We start from the raw sequence: 16557 nt of genomic DNA on the forward strand, positions 1-16557 counted from the left end.
GCCCAGGTGCTCAGAGACGGCACACCAATCCCTCCACTATACCACCACCAGCAGCCCAAGTGCCTAACAAGTCTCCCCAAATCCTCCCTGACCCATGGCCCCCCGTTTGCCCCCTCTACCCAGGGCGCGATCCTGCCCTGTCACCATCCCAAGCTGAAAAACGTTCCCTGCTTCCAAGGCGCCTGTGGGAGGGTTCAACTGCAGGTGCCAACCCACCCAGGGTCTCCTATACGTACGTGAAAGTTCATGAGCTGTCCACTTAAGAACTGTGCATTTTACTCTAGGTAAATTATACTTCAGAGTCCTGTTAGCTGAGAGTCCTATGAGGTGGAATCGACTCCATGGCAATGGGTTTGGTGTTTTGTTTTGTTTTACTGAGATGTAGCTCACAGAGCATAAAATCCACCCTTTTAAAGTGTATATGTGTGCCATCGAGGAGATTCCAACTCATACGGATCCTACAGGACAGAGTAGAACTGCCTCACAGGGTTTCCTAAGCATCATCTTTACAGGAGCAGATCACTGGTCTTTTCTGCAGAGGAGCTGCTGGTGGGTTTGAACTGCCGATCTTTCGGTTTGTAGCCAAGTACTTAACCACTGCGCCACTAGCGCTCCTTTTAAAGCATACAGATCGGTGCTTTTTGGTGTATTCACAAGGTTGTGCAACAATCCTCCCAAAAAAAACCGAGTCTCTGTCCAGTCAATTCCTACTCATGATGACCTCATGTGTGTCAGAGTGGAATTGTGCTATATAGGGTTTTCAGTGATTGATTTTTTGGAAGTAGATTTCCAGGCCTTTCTTTGAGCCTGTGGGTGAACTTCAAGTGTCAACCTTTCAGTCAGCAGCTGAACTCGTTAATCACGTGCATCACTCAGGGACTCCGAGTTATATTTAAGCCATTGTTTAATAGACTTTAATATCTGAGGACCTACTATATGCCAGGCAGTATGTTTGGGATACCAAGAGTGACGGTGAGCCAGTGGTCTCTGCCCTCAGGGAACTCCTGGTAGATAGAGGATGCAGGGGGACCAATGATTAGAGAGGTATGGGAAGGCCACCATGAGAATCCTGTGCCTGGTGGAGAGGGAGGGAAAGGCACTGTGAGCAGAGCCTTCCACGAAAATACAAATGTCTCTGGGAGAAATCAAGAGAAAGAACCTTTGTAAAGTCTCAAACAACTTACAATGCTGGGAGAGAACCAGCAAATTGGTCTCCAAAGCAGTTATCTGCAAATCTTATCACACATATAAATCATCTGGGACTCTAAAAGGCAGACCATGATTCAGGAGGTCGGGGGGGCCTGAGACTCTGCATTTCTAGCAAGTTCCCCAGTGACGCTGATGCCGCTGGTCCAAGGACACTGTGCCCCAACACGAGTCTAACACAGTGCTATCCAATAGAAATATGAGAGCTATGTATGTAACTGTAAATTTTTCAGGAGCCACATGAAAGGAAAAAAATGAGTGTCAGGAAAAGGAGGAGGATATGGAGTCCGTGGCTAATTGCCTCCATGAACAACTGTCTCCTCTGCCATGAGACCAGAAGAACTGGATGGTGCCCAGCTACTACTACTCAACATTTTGATCAAAGATTCTATTTTATAATCCTGATCAAAAGGGGGAAAAATACAGCACAGAATTTCAAATTCTCAGGGACTCCAGACTTTCTGGGATCATGGAGGGTGGATGAACCCCTGACACGATTGCCCTAACGTAATCTTTAAACTTTAAACCAAAAATATCCTCTGTAGTCTTCTTAAAACAACAGTTCAGTTTAACCAGTAAAGAATGTCAGCCTTGAGCATTAAACTCTTTTAAGATCTACCTATATGGGATCAAACTGACAACAGCAACAGATTAGACAGGAATCTTAGGGGGCAGTGAGTTTATGCTAATGGCGAAAGAACTCAGAAAAGAAGGGTGAGAATGGTTGCACAACTCGAAGAATATAATGTCACTGAATCATACATGTAGAAACTGTTGAATTGGTGTATCTTTTGCTGTGTATATTGTCAACAACAACAAAAATAAATAAAATAAATTATAAAAAAAGAAAAAACTACGTAAAAACAATTTTAATAATGTATTTATTGACTCAGTGTAGTTAAATTATTATCATCTCAACGTGGAATCAATAAAAAAATTATTAGTATGACATTTTAAATTTTTTCCCCAGACTAAGTCTAAAATCCAGTGTATATTTTACACTTACAGTACATCTCAATTGGGACTAGGCATATTTTAAGTTATCTATTAGCCACATGTGGCTAGCAGCCACCATACTGGACAATACAGGACTAAAGGATCAAGGAGGGTAGGGATAGCTAAAGATGAGGCTGGAAAGCAGGCAGGAGCAAAAACATAAAGACCTTTCTATACCCAGCTAAACTGCTATATAAGGAGTTACCAGAAAATGAGTCTGAAAAATATGCAGAAACTAAAACAGAGAGAACCTTCTATACCCAGCTAAGGTGTTTTATGAGAAGTAGCTGAGACCCTTCCATCAAGGGCATAAGAACCAGATTAGTGTTTTTGCACATCCACTCTGTTGGAGCTCTAGAAGACGCCAACACATTGACAGAGGGTACTGCCATTGTCCCGACAAGGAATAATGTAGGTAGCAACACTGTGGATGAAGAAAAAGCCACACAGACAAGGTAATAAGACTCAAACAGACTTGGTGATGAATAGGCTGTGGAAAATTAAGGCGAGAGAGACATCAAGGATAATTCTTGGATTTGGGAATAAATGTACTGTCATGATTAGAAATCCAGAAGTCAAGAAGAGAAGGGAAGGCAAATGGATTCCATTTGGGTCATGCTGAATCCGAGGGGCCTCAGCAAAATCCAAGGGCAGGTCTTGGAATTCAGAAGAGAAGCTGAGGCTGGACATAATAACGTTTGGGAGTTGTCTGCATCCATGTTATTTCAAAAAAGTGGATGAGACCACCTAGATGAGAGAACAGAGATAAGGGAAGGACCTTCAAGAGAAAAACCAACACCACAGTAGACAATAAAGGAAGGGAGCCAGGAGAGGCCACCGTAAAAACAAAGCCAGAAAGCAAGGCAAACCAGGAGCTTTCATGTGAATTAAACATCCTTATCAGAAAAGCAGTGACTGGATGAGTACTTTGAGAATTAAACACTTCGTAAAAGAATGCTCATGCCTTGGGGCACAAGATGAGGCATCATCAGGAACCCGGGGGAATGTGAAAGGTACCTCTGTGGGTAAAATTTTCCAACTGTGAAGAGTGGTAGAAGGTTTTCATTACCTACCTCCCAAACACAGCTACTGCAAATGGCAGGAAGTGGGGAGCCTGGAAGGGAGGAGCTCCCCTACCCTAGCTCATAAACCCTGGAGGCATCAGTTGTGTAAAATCTGTTTCTAAATCAATACAAAATAAATAGGATTCAAGCAGTAGCAGGCCTACCCCTTTGAGTCCAGATGTTTTCTTCTAAACTTTAATTCAAGATTCAGGGCACCTAATCATAATGAAATGCTAAGAAATGCTGCATGTGCCAATTAAAAAAAACACACAGTTGTTTGAAAGACTGACATATTTGACTAATACAAAGTGCCCAGTTTCCCAGGAGTTCGTTTTTTTTGTTTGTTTTTTTTTTTAAATATGGCTGTCTACAAAAAAATCTGAATTATAAAGGTAAATAAACCTCTCGAAAACAACATATGCCATTTTTTATTCCAAATGGCATTTATAAAATTGAACTTCCTTTAAGCTTCCATCCAACTGCAAAGACTATCAACAATATAATTCTTAAGAGAATTACCTTCAAACAATTAATAATTAGATTTACATGGAACAAAGCAAGGAATTCCAGAGTAGGGGGAAAAAATCAATATAGCCAGGAATAAGATTATTCTATGTTTTGGGCTACTGATCAACCTTTTACTTCAGTTTTCAATGTTTTAAATATTATCTTAATGTTTGTGCAACAAGAAAAAATATCACTCAGCTTACAAATGTACAAACACATGTACAATTAGTGCAGATAAATATCACAGTGTTTACAAATTTATGAACACGTGCATAATGTGTTTATACATAAACAGACGCAGAGTTTCGTCACCTTCAGAACTTGCAAGCCACACGAAAAGAATCATCTTCACCTACTTTGAGAGTCCAAGGCTAGCTTCCGGTCAGTACGATTGCCTGAGGGACCCAGGGCTTCGCCGTACCTCATCTTTGAAGATGTCCCAGTACTTGGAACAGTTCTTCCTTCTCTCTCTTCCTCAACACCCGGTCCCAACCCTCAGAATCCCCACATTCCATGATGGCCAATTATCTTGACTGGAACTTCTTCCTGCCTCCTGCCCCACCTCTTCCATAGCTCCCAGGCAACCATCTACAGGGAGGGGAAGGCAAAGCAGGGAAGAAATTAAATTATCAGCTGAGAGCAAAAGCTAAGGTATAAAAAAGCCTAAACTAGGGGCATGTGGGGCTCATTTTCTGTAATAAATATGTGTGGAATAAGTTTCGTGCTAACTGGACACCTACAGTGATTCCTTCCCTAAAGGTAAATAGTAACTCCGTCCTGTATGGGTGTGAATTAAGTGCTGTATATTCAGTCTTAAGTTAGGTGTATTTGTTAAGAGGAAAACTGGGTTTCTCTCAGGATTTCATTTGTTAGAACAGTCTGTCACAGCAAATAATTTTAAAAATGTATAATAGCTCAGGCACACCAGCCCAGGGGCAAGGACAAGAAGGCAGGAGGTGACCAAAAAAAAAATGTATAATGGCCCAAGCAAAAAAAAAGTTGCAGTGAGTAGACTCAGACTCACAGTGCCCACATGTGTGTCAGAGTAGAACTATGATGCATAGGGTTTTCAATGGCTGATTTTTCAGAAGTAGATCACCTGGCCTTTCTTCCGAGGCACCTCTAGATGGACTCAAGCCATTAACCTGTCAGCAGCAGAGTGCTTAACTGTTGGCGCTACTCAGGGACTCCTGGCCCAAGCACAATAGAGGCTTATTTCTTGCTCATGTAATAATACCGGGAGGATGAACCTCCTCAGTTGTTCAGGGACCCACTGTGATGAGGCTCTGCCCTACGGCCATCTTCATTCCAGCTAGCCAAAGGGGAAAAGTATGGTGAGGCACCCCATGGGAGGGTATCATGGACCAGGTTGTAAATGGCACACATCACTTCCACTAGCATTCCATTGGGTAGAACTGTCACGTGACCACATGTAGCTGCAAGGGAGGCTGGGAAATGTAGTCCAGCAGCATGCTCAGGAGGAAGAGGAGACCTGGACGTTGGTGAGCACAAAGCATCTCCACCAGGTCTGTGGGTCCAACTCAGCACCTTCAAAGATTTCCTACTGCCAAAAGGTGAAGCAGTGAAGAAACGGTGCCTGTCATCTCGGGGGGGGATTAACCGTCATCTCTCCCACAATTTTCACTTTCCAAAGTCACTTTTCTAAAATCCTGTTCTCTTGAATATCACATTGATCTGAAAGAGCTACCATTCTTTGATATTATAAAACAAGAGACACTATTATTCAAAAACAATTATTTTTGGTGGAAAACCAAACCGAAAACTCATTGCCGTCAAGCTGATTCCGACTCATAGTGATCCTACAGTATTTTTAGTAGAAAGGAGGAAGTTACTGCTTCCAATGGCCTATAAATAACACAGCCAATGTACTGGTGTTAGGCATCAGCTATGTGTTTTAATTAAATGCTTTCCTAGAAATCCCATACCAAATAGTCAAAATCAGTAATAAAATCTCTAGCAGACTCATTAAAATTCTGCCACATAAAATCCAGCTTCAAGTCTTTTTATAATAAATTGGTGACTCAATTCATTAACATTACCTTTTATAGTTTTTGAAATTCTTAATGAACTAGGATTGAGCAGGTAAAAAGGGGAGAGACAGGAGAGAAGGAATTTAAATTTACTAGAGCTAGCAGAGGATATCAAAAATATGCTTACCTGTGCTTTACTGACTATGCAAAGGCATAACATTGCACAGAATGGGAATTCCAGAACACTTAATTGTGCTTATGAGGAACCTGTACATACAGATCAAGAGGCAGTCATTCAGACAGAACAAGGGGATACTGTGTGGTTTAAAGTCAAGAAAGGTGTGCATCAGGGTTGTACCCTTTCACCATACCTATTCAATCTGTATGCTGAACAAATAATCCGAAAAGCTAGACTATATGAAGAAGAATGCAGCATCAGGATTGGAGGAAGACTCATTAACAACCTGCGTTATGCAGGTGACACAACCTCGCTTGCCAAAAGTGAAGAGGACTTGAAGCATTTACTGATGAATATCAAAGACTACAGCCTTCAATATGGATCACACCCTAACATAAAGAAAACAAAAATCTTCACAACTGGACCAATAAGCAACATCATGATAAATGGAGAAAAGATTGAAGTTGTCAAGGATTTCATTCTAATTGGATACACAATCAACGCCCATAAAAGCTACAGTCAAGAAATCAAACTACATGTTGCATTGGACAAATCTGCTGCAAAAGACCTCTTTAAAGTCTTAAAAAGCAAAGATGTCACCTTGAAGACTAAGGTGCGCCTGACCCAAGCCATGGTGTTTTCAGTCACCTCATATGCACATGAAAGACAGACAATGAGTAAGGAAGACTGAAGAAAAATTGATGCATTTGAATTATGGTGTTGGCAAAGAATATTGAATATACATACCATGGACTGCCAAAAGAACGAACAAATCTGTCTTGGAAGAAGTACAGCCAGAATGCTCTTCAGAAGCCAGGACGGTGAGCCTTTGTCTCACATACTTTGGACATGTTATCAGGAGGGACCAGTCCCTGGAGAAGGACATCATGCTTGGCAAAGTAGAGGGTCAGTGAAGAGGAGGAAGACCCTCAACGAGATGGACTGACGCAGTGGCTGCAACAATGGGCTCAAACATAGCAATGATTTTGAGGATGGCGTAGGACCAGGCATAGGAACTGACTCAACAGCACCTAACAACAACAGAGCTACCGTACATATTTCCTCATTTAATTCCCACAAAAACCCTATAAAACAGGCATGATTCTAGTTTAATAGTCTGGAGAAATGTAATGAATAGAGAGGGTTAAAAATGAGTTCGAGATACAACTGCATATTCAAACAGTGCCACTTACTACTAGTGGTGACCTTCCCTACAAACTGCGGCCAGGGTAGGCGGCAGATCTAAGTACTCTCACCTAGCTAAGGAAAGCAGGGATCTCCTAAAATAGCAGATACCCCTCTCATTACTTTCAATCTGCCCAACGCCAGACGTTTATTTGAAGCAGAGAAAATGTTACTGTCTGACAAAGACATGCCAGCCCAAAAGAAACAATCCAAACATATGGACTTAAAACAGTGCCAGAGAAACAGCCCTGCCAGATCCCTCATCCACATGCAGAGTCTCCAAACACCACTGTGATAACTCACTCTTCAATATAAACAGAGGACAAGGATTACTGGACATTTAAAGAAAGATGCTAACAGGGAAGAAAAAAGCAAGACAACAAAAAAGGATCAGAGCCCAAAAGCAGAATCTATGAGGAAAGAAGAAAAGTTTTTTAAAACTAGCTTAATCTCCTCAGAGAGATAAGACCCACAAAACAAGAAGACTATCAGATGAAAAATGAACATTTAAGGAAAAAAAAAAAACAACTTTGGAATTTGAAAAAAATAACAGCAAAAATTAAAAAACTCAAGGGAAGGATTGGAAAACAAGACTGAACAAAATCTCACAAGAAAAACAAATACAAAGAAATGAGAGAAAAAACTAGAGAAAATTAGAGCCCATCCAAAAGGTCTAATATCCATTGTCTTGGCCATCTAGTGCTGCTATTATAACAGAAATACCACAAGTGGATGGCTTTGACAAACAAAGTTTATTCTCTCACAGTCTAGGAGGCTAAAAGTCCCAATTCAGGGCATCAGCTCTGTCGGCTCTGGAGGAAGGTCCTTGTCACTAGGAGCTTCTCGGCACAGGGACCCCAAGTACAAAGAATATGCTCTGCTCCTGGCACTACTTTCTTGGGAGTATGAGGTCCCCGTGTCTCTCTGCTTGCTGCTCTCTTTTATATCTCAAAAGAGGCTGACTTAAAACACAACCTAATCTTGTAGATTGAGCCCTGCCTCATTAACATAGCTGCCCCTAATCCCATCTCATTAACAACATAGAGGTAGGGTTTCCAACACATAGGATAATCACATCAGATCACAAAATGGAGGATAACCACACAATACTGGGAATCATGGCCTAGCCAAGTTGACACACATTTTTGGAGGACACAATTCAATCCATAACAGCATTATAAGGGGCAGTGCAGTCACAGATGCTGGAAGCTATGCCACCAGTATTTTGAATACCAGCAAGGTAACCCATGATGGACAGGTTTCAGCAGAGTTTCCAGACTGAGACAGACTAGGAAGAAAGGCCTGGCAATCTACTCCCAAAAATCAGCAATGAAAACCCTGTGGATCACAACAAGAACACTGTCCCATATAGAGCTGGAAGATGAGTCCCCTAGGTGGCAAGGCACTGAAAATACACAGTGGCCGCAAAAATAAACTCGAGCATGCCTGTGATCGTGAAGATGGTACAGGATCAGTCAACACTTTGTTCTATTGTACACAGGATCCCCATGAGTTGGAGTCCATTCAACAGCTACTAACAACAACAAAAACAGCTGGGTGGGAGGAGGGTGTGCAGGGGAGGTATGTGGTGAGAAAAGCTAAACTCTCCGATTTCCACAGTGGAAGTCCATGTCGTTGTTGTGTGCCGTCGAGTCGATTGTGACTCAATAGCAACCCTATATGACAGAGTAGAACTGCCCCATAGGGTTTCCTTGGCTGTAATCATTATGGGAGCAGATCACCAGGTCCTTCACCTGGGGAGATACTGGGTGCGTTTGAACAGCCTACTTTTCAGGTAGCAGCCAAACGGTAAGCAGCCGAGTACTTAACGATAGCACCATGGCTCCTTGGGAAGTCCACAGCTCTCCGTAAAGCGTACGAACAAAAGTAGCAGTGATAAACATTATAAAACCATAATATAGGGGTGTGGAAGCGAATGCCAGAAGAAATCAGCTAAAAAAGTTTCAATGGTTGCCCCTAGGGAGGGGAAAAGGACAGGGGAGAGCTGCTGGTATGATAACAAACACTGAGGAACGATCTGATTATTTAAACTGAGCAAGAATCCCTTTGATAAAAATAAAAACAAAATCTTAAAAAGATACACTAACACTCTGTCTCTCTTCCTTTGACCAAGAAGTAAAATGTAGCCCTGAGAGCTCAGACCATCTACCCTGCCTGCGCTCTGGTTGACCTTCAAAAGTTGGCTTTGATCTGAAAGTCTCAGAGTCACCTTTGGCCAGAAGAAAGATAATCCCAACCTTCCCATGTGATCTACAGCACTGTTTTTCTTCCTTCTCCCATCTAACAGAGGCAGCTGTCATCCCCTGCGACACAATGCCCCAGGGGTTGAGAAGCAGCCCAGATCCTCCTTGTCCAGCAAAAAACATGACTTCTGCTTTGCAAGTCAGAACTTCCGAGCTTTTTGAGGTTCAACCAAATCAGGTTAGTCCTTTTTTTAAAAAAAAATACACTAATGTTCTTCTAAAAATAAATCAAACCCATTGCCATCAAGACAATTCCGACTCATGGCAACCCCATGTGCTTCAGAGTTGAACTGTGTTCCACAGGGTTTTCTTGGCCATAATATTAGAGTAGCAGATCCAGGCCTTTCTTCTGCAGCACCACTGGGTGGATTCGAACCACCAATCTTTACGTTAGTTGTTGTTGTGTGCCAAAAGTCAATTTCGACTCTCAGCAACACCATATGACATAGGGTTTTCTAGACTGTTATCTTTACGAGAGCAGATTGCCAGGTCTTTCTTCCTTGGAGCTGCTGGTGAGTTTGAACTGTTAACCCTTCTCGGTTAACAGCCAAGCACCTGACCATTGAGCCTCCAGGGCTCCTCCTTTAGGTCAGCAGTCAAGAGCAAACTACTAACCAGGGACCTTCGAACTAAGGTAAGTTCCCCCAAAGAGAAGCCTGAAAACGTTCACACTAGTAAACAGTACTGGCTCCATCTAAGCCAGCGCAATGCAAATATTTGATCGACCAAGGTCACAGGAAGACAATTCTTCCAGAATATGCCCTCCCTGTGTTGGAAACCCTGGTAGCTTAGTGGTTAGGAGTTCAGCTGCTAACCAAAAGGTCAGCAGTTGGAATCCACCAGGCGCTCCCTGGAACCCTATGGGACAGTTCTACTCTGTCCTATAGGGTTGCTATGGGTCGGAATCAACTTGACGGCAACGGGTTTGGTTTGGTTTTTGGTGTTGAAAGGTGGGCGATACTGCCAATTTTCTAAAAAAAGGCCCACAGAGCAGCATGCAATCAATCCACAGCTCTTTCCAAATCCTTCATCTGCATGAAAGTTTTCCGCTTGTCTTTGCAGGAAGAGCCATGGCGTGCAAAACCTGACCATTTTCTCCTCAAAGTGGTGCCCCACTCCTGACTACACGGTCTCAAAGAAGCAAAACCAGAATTAAAAAAATCTACTCAGCATGTCCACCGTCATCCATCTCGAAGGATGTTTACACCGTGGCCCAAGACGCAACAAAAGCTCCACGGCCCCCAGGGTTTCTCTCCTGCCCCCAGGAACTCGATATCCTGACACGAAACAACTCTGGCAACAGGACAACTTCAAAACGCTTTCTGAAGGGAAAGACCGGCCCATCCCAAGCAAGCAACCCCGGCTGTTCGGCCAGGAAAAAGAAAAGTGAGGTAAGACATCCCAGCTCACTAGGACAAGGTGAAAACTCTGATTTTGTATGAGTCTTTCATTATCATACTATTCTACACTTATTTCTTGAGCAAACTAGGTTTCCTTTTTGAAAAGGTGAATGTTAGGACATGTTAAGAAATGCTCATATGTGAAGCACGAAGAGTGAATTCATGGCACAGAGGGAGATGCACAGCTGAAGTTTACAGCTGGTAACAACCATAGATGCCTCTCAATTTATAGGTATGAGTCAAGGGAGATTGACGTCCGAGACAGGAAGAATCTTCCATGCATTGGACCTCAAAGCTTCCAGCTACCAAACGCTGGAAGACGGCTTGAGGACTTGGACTTGCGGCCCACGGCCACGCTCAGCACACCTCTGGAGGAACAAGGACGGAACCGGGAGGCCTGGCGAACGTGCGGGCTGGGCCCCTGTAATGAAGGCACATTCCAAAGCCAACTGGCAGGCAGGTCTACCACTGAAAGGGTCTCTCAGCACAGGAAAGAAAACTCGCTTCTCTCTGCCCTCCTAGTAATTCTTAAATAGACGAGCCTTTAGGATTACGCTCGTCCTAACAACTCAAGAAAATGCTGCGAACAGTGACTTAGTATCACAACGCTGAGGAATCACTGGGCCAGAACAGAAACCACAGCATCTGGGTTTTAAGAGCTCGGCTGCTAACCCAAAAGGTTGGCAGTTGACTCCACCAGCCGCTCCTTGGAAACCCTATGGGGCAGTTCTACTCTGTCCTACAGGGTCACTATGAGTCAGAATCAACTCGACGGCAATGGGTTTTTTTGGGGGGATAAGGGGTGGGAGTTGGGGGTGGTTTAAGGCCGCGGAGTCCCAAGCCCTCACTCATCCACCATTTCTATCAGACACCTGAAAAAGGAGTGTATTTCCTGACTGTGGTCACCGATGCCAAATTAAGTTTAAACACAAAAATCATGCAAAACCCAATCCATCAGCTCCTGATCCACTGCGTTGGTGGTTTAGTGGTAGAACTGTCACCTCCCATTGCAGTGACCCAGGTTCGATTCCTGGCCAGTGCACCTCATGCGCAGCCACCACCTGTCTAACAGTGGAGGCTTGCATGTTGCTAGGATGCTGAACAGGTTTCAGTAGAGCTTCCAGACTAAGACAGACTAGGAAGAAAGGCCTGGCAATCTACTTCTGAAAATCAGCCAATGAAAACCCTAACGGATCACAATGGTCCAACCCACAATGGATCATGGAGATGGTGGGGGACCAGGCCGCGTTTTGTCCTGCTGTTCGTGGGGTCACCATGTGACAGGGGCCGACTCAACAGCAGGGAAGAATAACTGAATTCAACATACCCTTATTTTTCCCTTTAGTGATATTTGGTAAAGAATTCAGCTCTTAGGACAAATATAAGGACATAAGGTGCAACATCTAGTCCTTACCTGGGAGGTGGCTCTGACTCTGTTCCCCCTCCCCCACACATCACCAGGTCACCGATGATGATGATGGTTACTCAGCATGGCCCCAGAGAATGGGACCGCTTTTCAAACAACTTAGGAGGGGCATACTGTTTCCCACCTCCGCCTGGGACCTGAGCCTTCAGCTCTCACGGACCCTGGCCAATAGTTTATAGAGGACATCTGCTACCTGGCTATGCACTCCCCAAAAACGTGCCCCATTTTCTCTCATCCCACCTGCAGCATCCAGAATAGAAAGGAAGTAAGGTCCTGGCTGGCACAAACAGTTTGCACTCGGCTGGTAACCGAAAGGTAGACGACCCATAAGCGGCAGAGCAGAAGAAACAAGCCTAGCGATCTGCTCCCAATCTGCTCCCGTAAAGATTACACAGCCAAGGAAACCCTGTGGGGCAGTTGTACTGTGTAACACATGGGGTCTGCTAAGTTACAAATCAACCACAAAGTAGAAAGGAGGGTCTCATATCCAGTGAACTGTTTTAATGGGCTGGGGCCCCCTGAGAGGGAAAGTCCATTTGCGGGCCTGTCTATACACTGCCCCAACCCTGGGCTGGGAGCTCCAAGCATCCCGAGCCACTTCTCTTCTACCCCCTCCAAGACGGCTCCGTTCCCAAAACGCACCCTGAAAAATCAATGCAGACACAAAGGAGACTCCCCTGGCGCCAGGCCGGCACAAAATTAACCAAGGCATTCCCGTCTTCCAGAGCTTCTGGCTCATGCTCCGGCGTTCTGAGACAGAACTCTGCAATGTGAGCAGGAGGGGCTGGGGGCTCGGGCCTGCCCCCTTAGCAGACATTCCTCGGGCTGCAGGGGGCGGCTGACACCCAGCTGGCCTACTGAATGCCCCCTAATGAATGCCAACAACCTCCTCTCTCTAGGAATGCAAGCCCCTCAGCAGACACTTGAGAATCAGCCCTCTCCCCTCCGCCCCTTGAAGTTTGACCGTTTGCTGGTCAGATGGAAGGAACATGGAAGAATACACGGCTCTGCACCTTATCGACTTACACAGTTCCCGAGACATCCGGCATCCAAGTGCAGTGTCGGAAACGTCAGCACGTCGAGGTCTTCATCACTTCTTAGAACCTGAACATTATTCCTGCTCCCTCTGCATCCGGAACACCAGCTGCTGCTGAGCTGACCCTGACTCACGGCGGCCCCGTGTGTGTCGGAGTAGAACTGTGCTCCACATGGGTGAGTTCAAACCACCAACCAACCTTTTGGTTAGCAGCCGAGTGCTTAACCGTTTGTGCCACCCAGAGGAGCCAGCAGAGCCCAAGGTGGGGGGATAAATAAACAGTAAGTTAAACGGCAAGTGATGCGAAGGGTACGGAGGACTGAACCCTGACTCCTGATGCCAAGTCCCTGCTTCCCCCCAGTGCCACCTGTCATGGCCAGGATGGCTTGCAGTGCGGTATTAAATAGCTCTGTTACATCCAGTATTAAATAACATTGTCAGGTCTGTCAGATGAGGCTTCCCACCTCAGCACTGCGGACTTCGGGGCTGGATAGCTCTTTGTGGCAGGAGCTGTCCTGTGCACTGGAGGATGCTGAGCAGCAGCCCACACAACCTCTACCCACTAGAAGCCAGCAGCAACCACCCCCCAAGTGTGACAACCAAAAATGTCCCCGGATATTGCCAAATGTCCCCTGGGGGGTAGAGGGGCACAACTGCCCCGGTTGAGAGCTACCGCACTAGATGAACCGTGCCCCGTCTTTGCTTTACTGAATAAGTGAAAGGATACAACCCTGATGCAACCCTGCTCCGGACCCAAAACCAAACCCGTTGCCGTTGAGTCAGTTCTGACTCATAGCGACCCTATAGGACAGAGTAGAACTGCCCCATAGGGTTTCCAAGGAGCGCCTGGTGGATTTGAACTGCCGACCTTTTGGTTAGCAGCCAAGCCCTTAACCACTGCACCACCAGGGCTCCGTGCACGGCCCAAGCTATGGTATTTTTGATCACCTCACATGCATGAGAAAGCTAGACAAGGAGTAAGTAAGACTTAAGAAGAACTGATGCAACTGAATTGTGGTGTTGGCAAAGAATATTGATTACACCATGGACTGCCAGAAGAAGGAACAAAGCTGTCTTGGAAGAAGTACAGCCAGAGTGCTCCTTAGAAGCGAGGATGGCGAGACTTCATCTCATGTGCTTTGGACATGTTATCGGAAGGAACCAGTCCCTGGAGAAGGACGTCATGCTTGGTAGAGGGTCAGCAAAAAAGAGGAAGACCCTCAGTGAGACGGACTGACACAGTGGCTGCAACAATGGGCTCAAGCATAACAACGGCTGTGAGGATGGTGCAGGACCAGGCAGCGTTTCGTTCTGTTGTACACAGGGTCGCTATGAGTTGGAACCAACACAACAGCACCCAACAACACGTTTGGTTTAAAGGATTTTAGCTTGCCAAGTCTGTGCTTACTTCTTTGAAAGCACGGGCCTGTAGGGCGGCGCGTGTGGAGGTAGCTGGCAGGGCCGCAGTTTGTGTGGAAGGCTGTTTTCTTCCTCTGAGTCCAGTCACCCCTTGGCCCTGATAACAGGCTTTATTTACATAGTAAAACTCAAACAAATACTTGCTTCATCTGCATTTTTGGAGCTGGAAAATGGAAACAGAAGCAGCGGCTCCTGAGTCTCTGCATTTTCGGTTTCCAAAAGGGCGAGTGGGTGATGGGTAAGGACTGGCTTTCCACGGGGTACGGTCTAATCAAGGGTCGGTGGAAGCGGAAATGAACAGGACACGAAGTCCATGGAGAGTGGCGGTCTTGGAATTCGAGCAGCAGGTGTGAAGCCCACCAAAGACTTCAAGTGATGGGGCGTACAAGATTCTTAACTCCACAGTATATTTACATCGATTTGTAGCAGGAAATTTTAGCATGACTAGAGAAAAAACATACTAATCCCCCTTACTGGAACCTGGCGGTGCAAACAGTGAATGGATTTGGCTGCTAACCTGAAGGCTGGAGGTTCAAGTCCACCCATAGGTGCCTAGGAAGAAAGGCCTGGCGATCTCCTTCCCAAAGGTTACAGCCACGAAAACCCTATGCAGTACACTTCTATTCTGTAACACACGGGGTCTCCAGGAGTCAGAACCAACTCAACAGCACCTGGTACTGGTGGGCTTAGCTGCTTCACCTGTAAACCAGCGGCTGTCAAGTCAACCCCAACTCAGGCGACCCTGTGTGTGTCAGAGGGTTTTCAATGGCTGATTTTTCGGAAGTCCATCGCCAGGCCTTTCTTCCAAGGTACCTCTGAGTGGACTCGAACCTCCAACCTTTTGCTTAGCAGCTGAGCGCGTTAACCCTTTGCACCACCTAGGGACTCCGCATCACCTATGAAATGAGCTGGTAAGACGTCTCCATCTGAGAATAAGGGATTGAGCCAGACTTGCTCTTGACATGTCTTCTGGGTACACTTCCAAGGGGCCTTTAAATGACATCCTCATTAGCATGAGAAGTCTCAGTGATCTCTTATACGCCATCAAGCTACCCCTAAATCAGATTCTGAGAAGTACAAAGTGGGTTGGATAACATCCCAGGGCTTCATATGCAACTATTTAATTATAAGGTTTTGCTTTTTTTTTTTTTTAATACGAAAAAACTATTAGCAGGAATGATTATTTAACAAGCCTTGACAGGATGTTTCAGCAGCTATTGGGGAAAGAAACAATAAGGCCTGGATTCCCCACAACTCGGTGCAGGGGGAACAATTTGCCCCTAGTCTCTATCACAGGGAGCCCTGGTAGCGCAGTGGTTAAGCACTTGACTGCTAACTGAAAGATCTGCGGTTCAAACCCAGTCGTCACTGCTTGAGAGAAAGATGTGGCCGTCTGCTTCCATAAAGATCACAGCCCTGGAAACCCTATAGGGCAGTTCTACTCTGTCCTATAGCGTCGCTAGAGTTGGAATCGACTCAACAGCAAACGGTTTGGGGTTTTGGTCTCTATCACAGAGCTCCTTCCTCTCTTCAAGTCGTCTCAGATGGACACTTTTTCCCTCATCCTTCCTAACCATGTGACAGTTAATACAGCTGTCTGACTGCGCAAGCAGCACGGGCAGGTTTGCAAAACATTGCCAATACGTGGGGAAAGAAAATGCAGACAAACATCAATCCTGCTGGTAGCCCCATGGGACTAGAAAGTACGCGTGTACGTGCATCTACATGGGGATGGGGAGATTCAGTACCAAAGTCCCAAACTATCCTGAGTCCTCTCCACCTTCTAAGCAAAGACAGTCCAGCCACATAGGAGTATCCATAAACACTAAGACAGTCCAGCCACATAGGAGTATCCATAAACACTAAGACAGTCCAGCCACATAGG

Source organism: Trichechus manatus, unplaced genomic scaffold (assembly GCF_000243295.1).
Source record: "Trichechus manatus latirostris isolate Lorelei unplaced genomic scaffold, TriManLat1.0 scaffold00134, whole genome shotgun sequence".
In the NCBI taxonomy this organism is placed as follows: Eukaryota; Metazoa; Chordata; class Mammalia; order Sirenia; family Trichechidae; genus Trichechus; species Trichechus manatus.